Source organism: Saccostrea cucullata, unplaced genomic scaffold, assembly GCF_032062105.1.
Source record: "Saccostrea cucullata isolate Sc308-1 unplaced genomic scaffold, CSIRO_AGI_Scuc_v1 ctg8257, whole genome shotgun sequence".
Classification (NCBI taxonomy): domain Eukaryota; kingdom Metazoa; phylum Mollusca; class Bivalvia; order Ostreida; family Ostreidae; genus Saccostrea; species Saccostrea cuccullata.
Window position 1 is genome coordinate 1 of NW_026927107.1, and position 6,345 is coordinate 6,345.

Sequence of the window (6,345 nt, forward strand, 5' to 3'; positions counted from 1 at the left end):
CTCAATAACTTTCTTGTTTCTTGTCAAAATCCTTTGATATTTTGAACATAGTCCTACATTATGAAGATCTACCGCATGATATATAAGAATTTTCATGAAAGCATGCGCATGTGCGCGTGCTGCAAGCTGATTGGCTGAAACTTTAAATGGCAATATCTCCTTTGTTTTTTGACGAAATTCTTTGAAATCTAAAATATAGTCATGCATTAGGATTTCCTACAAAATGATATAAAAAAAAATCATGAAATCACGCGCATGCACGTGTGCTGCAATCTGATTGGCTGAAACTTTAAATGGCTATTTCCCCTTTGTTTTTTGACGAAATTCTTTGAAATCTGAAATATAGTCATGCATTAGGATTTCCTACAAAATGATATAAAAAAAATCATGAAATCACGCGCATGCACGTGTGCTGCAATCTGATTGGCTGAAACTTTAAATGGCTATAGCTCCCTTGTTTTTCAACCAAACAGGATGGGATTTAGAACATAGGTAGATGTAAGGGACTCCTACAATAAGGTATGATCATCATGCACGTGCACGCACGTGCGTGCATTTGAAACTAGTATATTTAAAAATACTCTTAAATGAGTGATTTTTATTACTTTTGGACTGAATGCTTTAATATATAGTATATTAAAATATATAAATAGTGTAGACAAGATGATATGGTCATAACGCACATGCATTCACATGCGCTTGGGTGCAATGCTAAAAATTGAATATACAGTAAAACTCGGTTATAACGAAGTCACAGGGACCTGTGAAATTACTTCGCTATATATGTAATTCGTTATAACCATATAATAAATCATTAAATTAATATAGCTGGGGATGCAAAATGACTTCGCTATATCCGTAAATTCGCAATATCCGTGTTCGTACTAACCGAGTTTTGCTGTAATTGGTATCCTTCTGGGAAAACGTTGTTAAAGTCAAAAATGCACAGAGTTTGTCTTATTTAATGAAGCTTACAGGGAATATGGCATCGAAAGGGAGTTGGGGAGCGTTTGGGGAACATCTGTAACGGTTCCCGTTACAATTAGCACTAGTTAAATTTGTTCTAATATGTTAAACAACCAGGCACCACTCTGTGTAGATTCTTTGTTGAATGATACTCAAGATGGTTGATCAGTCATTCTCAGCATTTATTGTATGTGCAGCATCTCATAATCATAACAATACAATATGTAAACATCAATATAAAACAGCTGATTCTTCAGAAACACAAGTTTAGGTCGTCCAGTGTGGTAGGAGATTTCTAACTAGGCTAAATATACGTAAATAACATTATAAGTATCTCACCGTTTTAGTTTTCTTTCTTTTAACTTTCAAATATAGCCGCCATACAACTAGCTGAAATCTGTCGTAACGTAGTACGCGCTTGCTTATATAACCTCCTATTCCCTGTCACATGACTCGAATTATCCAATAAAATTATGCCGTACGAACCATTAACCAATCAAAAGCTTGTACGGGAGGCTGAGTTCCCACACAAGTTCCCACACAGAACTACTTCTGCCACACAAGCTACCGTACAACATCGTAACTAGTTAAACTATGTAAAATTGACAAGTGGAAATATAACACATAAAATAAGCTTGACTAGACGAATTAATAAATTCCTTCAATGTTTATAAAACATCCCTAGACTGTACAATATATGCAGAACAATGTAGCGTAGGAATATCGTAACTACCGACACTAGCGTACACAAATGTAGTCCCGATAAAGCTGACTGATTATAAAGTGAATGCTAACAATAAACTAGTGCTAATTGTAACGGGGACCGTTACAGATGTTCCCCAAACGCTCCATATTTCCTGTAAGCTTCATTAAATAAGACAAACTCTATGCATTTGAGACTTTAACAACGTTTACCCAGAAGTGTACCAAGTTCATTCAAATTTTAGCATTGCACGCGTGCACATGTAAATGCATGTGCGTAATGACCATATCATCTTGTCTTCACAATTTTAATATTCTACTATACTAAATATTAAAGAATTTAATCAAAAAGTATTTAAAAATACGCTCATTCAAGTGTATTTTTAATTTTACTCATTTCACGTGAACGCACGTGCATACACGAGCATGGTGACGATACCTTCTTGTAGAATTCCATTACATCTATCTATGTTCTAAATCCCATTCCGTTTGGCTGAAAACCAAGGGAGTTATAGCAGTTCAAAGTTTCAGCCAATCAGATTGCAGTGCACGTACACGCACGTTTACGCATGTGCAGGTGACCATACCTTCTTGTAGAAGTCCATTATATCTATCTATGTTCCAAATCCCACCCCGTTTGGTTGTAAACCAAGGGAGTTATAGCTATTTAAAGTTTCAGCCAATCAGATTGCAGCGCACATGCATGCACATGTTTTTATTATAATTGTTATATATTATGTTGTAGGATATCCTAATGCATGGCTATGTTCAAAATTTCAAAGGATTTTGCTAAAAAACAAAAAAGATATTGAGACTTTAGTTTCAGCCAATCAGAGCGAAGCGCACGTGCATGCGCGTGAGATCTTGCTTTTTTAATCATGTGATATTGCCTATGCTACTAATATATCCTTATATTATGAGTGTTAAAGCATTTCATCAAAAATGTAAAAAGTTACGCCTATATCAATTAAATCGGTCATTTCACGTGTTGCACGTGCACGCTCTTGCAAGCACGTGCGCGCAAAATGACCTTCGTTCCGCCAATCTACATAACATGTCTACTGACCCTAAAAACATTTCACCTAAATCGGATGTGTAGTTTACAAGATCATTCGCGGACAAAATTTTCCCGAGAAGAAAAATAATAATAATAAGAAACAGAGTAAAAACAATATGTTCCCCAACTTCGTTTGGGGAACATAATAACAACTTGTAGCTTCAAATCACAAAACAACTCAAACTAAAAAGTAGAATACGATCCCATATTCATAACTTCAATAGAACAATGCATTACTAGTAAATACATATAGGTCACCAAACCGGAAATGACGATCCGAGTAAAGTATGATGGCTTCCAAAACATGAAATGTAAAATCCACCCTCTATTCCCCGATATTATAACTCCTACGATATTACATGAAGCGACAACAGGTAAATTATGATGATAATAGCTATTACTAAAATCGTATCTAGATAAGCTGACATATTATTTCCAATAAAATCATAAACGAACAACTTTCCTAGCAGGCACATGTTGAACATAGATTTAACAAGAATGAGAACTGGACGACCGCATAATATTACGTTTACAAATCAAGTGATATATTACAATATGCAAAAGTTATGACCAAGGTAAAAGTGTTTGATGTTAAAATTTTGAGGTTATGCATGCCTTTAATCTAAAAAAAACCATAAAGATGGAAATTCAACTCATTTTTTTTTAACATCTTCTTTTGGCTTCATCATAGTTCATGTATACCATGTTGACCTTTGGAATTTAGCCCAGCACGAACCCGATCTTAAACCATTATGAAAAAAATTAAAACGCTATATAAATCTATCAAAAATCAATGAAGCGTAACGACATTTAAATTTCATCTGTGACTCACCAAGATACACTCACATGCCGAAATTCAGCTTAATATCTGCAAGCGTTTAGAAAATAAGTGCGGAAACCCAAGTAGAACAGACTTACAGATAGACATAGGGACAGCTAGACCGACGCAAAGACTCAGAGGAAACCTATAGCCCCCTCCAGTTTCACGGGTTGGGGACTAATAAAGTACAAAAAATGTTCTGATGCTCTTAAATCACTGTGGTCTGCCAAACACTGAATAATCTTTACAAACATATATGAGTGCATGTCAAAAGTGGATTTATTTTCTTTGTTGCTATGGGGAATTTTGTGTTACTATGGCGATGAGTATTTGCAAAATATTCCTGGATTCATGAAGAAGTCTCAGGAATATGTTTTTACTTTAAAAATTGATTTTGGTATCCACCGTTAAGATTTAATTCCATAAATAACTCGCATATTTGACAATTTGTCTCTTTCTCTTAATCAAAACATCCATTTTTGTTGCTAGGCAACCGATTGTAAATATTAAAAAACACACGTTTTTGAATTTAAATTCCAAAAAGGATATTCCTCTGCCTTTATGTAAAATATACCATACTCTTGTATTGTGCAAGAAGTTTGAGATATATGGCCTTTAAAATTTGCCCAAATTAACAAAAATGCTGAATCAGCAAAAAATGCAAAACATGCATATCTTCCATTGTCCGTAAAAAAAATATCTTAAAATAAAAATTGTATGTATTGCATGGTTTTATCACATGAAATGTTTATCTTTATGATAACATTATTTAAGAACCCCTCTGGAAATATTCACATTCAATTTCAAGCCTCTAAGTTTAGCGATATATTTGTCCCTAAACATGGAAAATTGACCGGTTGCTAGGGAAAATTTCTTTGGCCATGTTTCCATAGTAACCAGGACCCAAAATAATTTTCATTTTACATACGTGGTTCATAGGGTAAGAGAAACCTATGTGTGTAAAATCATCGAATTCTGAGAACACTCATGATTCACTTTTATACACATATTGTCTGATTCTTACAGAGACCCGTACTTAATTATAATTTCAAGTTCAGTTCAAATTCCTGTTCACGGGATAAGAAAATACCAAAATAAATAAAAATTATATCGTTTCTTGGAGGTTTAGTTCTTTCTGTAAACCCATTAAAGTATTTAAATTTTTCCCATAAATAATACAACGAATAAATTTAAATTGACATACGGAAATGGCCTGAAAGGCAAGACTTCTTAAGTTTTTAATTAATTATAAATGTTGATACATGTGTGTATGACGTATATAGATTACTTCAGTTAAAAATATATTTGAGCTTTGTTCTAAAACCTTGCAGCTCCAAGGTCAATCGAAACGTGTATATGTAGACAAAATATGTTCAACTGTTTTACGTAAATATAAACTTGTTGAGAGAAAATACGATGTGGTCTAGTGGTTAGGATTTCTGGTTTTCACCCAGACGGCCCGGGTTCGATTTCCGGCATCGGAACGGATATTTTTATCTATTTAATTGAAGTTGGTAGAATTTAACATGTGTTGTATAAAAAATAACTAGTTTTCAAAGAATTTAAAACTAATTTTTTACCCACTTTTAACGCTATTCATCAAACACATTTTTGAAATATCTTTTCATTTATACATGTATCTACTTCAGAACAAGGTTTAGTTATGCAGTTAAGTGAACTTTATGATGATTATAAACTTTGTCATGTTAATTCAATTTAAAACTAAGTTCACAGATTCTTAAACGGAAGAAAGGCATAAATTTTGAACTTCAACCACAGGTACTTGTGGACAGGACAACCACCACCACCTCCCGATCATTCAACACCGGTCTTGTTGGAAACTTTATTTTTCACAAATTATATTTATTAAACGAATCCATCATGTGCACCATGGGGAAAAAAGGGGAAACCCCAAAATAATCGCCCCCCCCCCCAATAAACCCATTCACACACCAAGAATGCAATCAGCAATCCCTGGCTGACTCCGTTACTTCATCAGACATTACGATAACGTCCGAGAGGGTTTTAGCCTGACGTTATAATCTCTCTCGGGTGTAATCAGTAATAGGTAATTTAGTCTCTATGCACTTCGGTTGTGTCTACTAAGGATTTTCCAACACTTTGACTGGAATGACATTTTTAGATTAAAATAAAATCAATACACATTTTTTAACCTAGAACGCCCAGTGTGGGTACAACGTAAACATACCTTTCTCTCTTGTAATGTAGTTTGTCAGTAGGGTTTTCACGATTTTTTCCTATGAAATTTTTTAAGGAATGTTTTTAATAAATATTATGGATTCTGTTGAAGATTACGCCATACGATGGGCCAGATATGAAAAAAGAAGACGTTGACACTTTGTCAGAATGGATTAAATATATCAGATTCATGTTACAATCAGATATTAAAAGATTGAGGGGCAACACGAAAACCATCTATCCTTCTGTATTCAATAATCCAGAAGGGAAAAAAGAATTAGATAGATTACATGATCAGTAGGTACTGGTTCCTGCTGACAAAGCAGGTAAAAATATTGTCTTCGTTTGTAAGGCTCATTATATAATTGTATTTTAGAAGAACTTGGATTTATTTCTGCAAGTGGTAATCCAACTTATACTCATAGTTCCCTTTCAAGGAAGAAATTCTTCAAAAGCATATGTCAGTTTTAAATATTTTTAATATCCCGAAGAACCAAAATGAATTTGAACTACCATATACATACTGGATTCCAAAACTTCAAAAGAATCCTTACAAAGATACATTGCGGGTTCCAGAAAATGTTCAACCAAATCTCTTTCT

At 34.0% G+C, this 6,345-nt stretch overlaps 1 non-coding gene across 1 annotated transcript; it reads left to right on the forward strand.

Moving 5' to 3' along the window:
• The first annotated feature begins 4,957 nt into the window (after positions 1-4,957).
• Positions 4,958-5,029, forward strand: Trnae-uuc (transfer RNA glutamic acid (anticodon UUC)). The gene has a single exon. It is a non-coding gene; the product is annotated as a tRNA-Glu (tRNA).
• Positions 5,030-6,345: the final 1,316 nt, after the last annotated feature.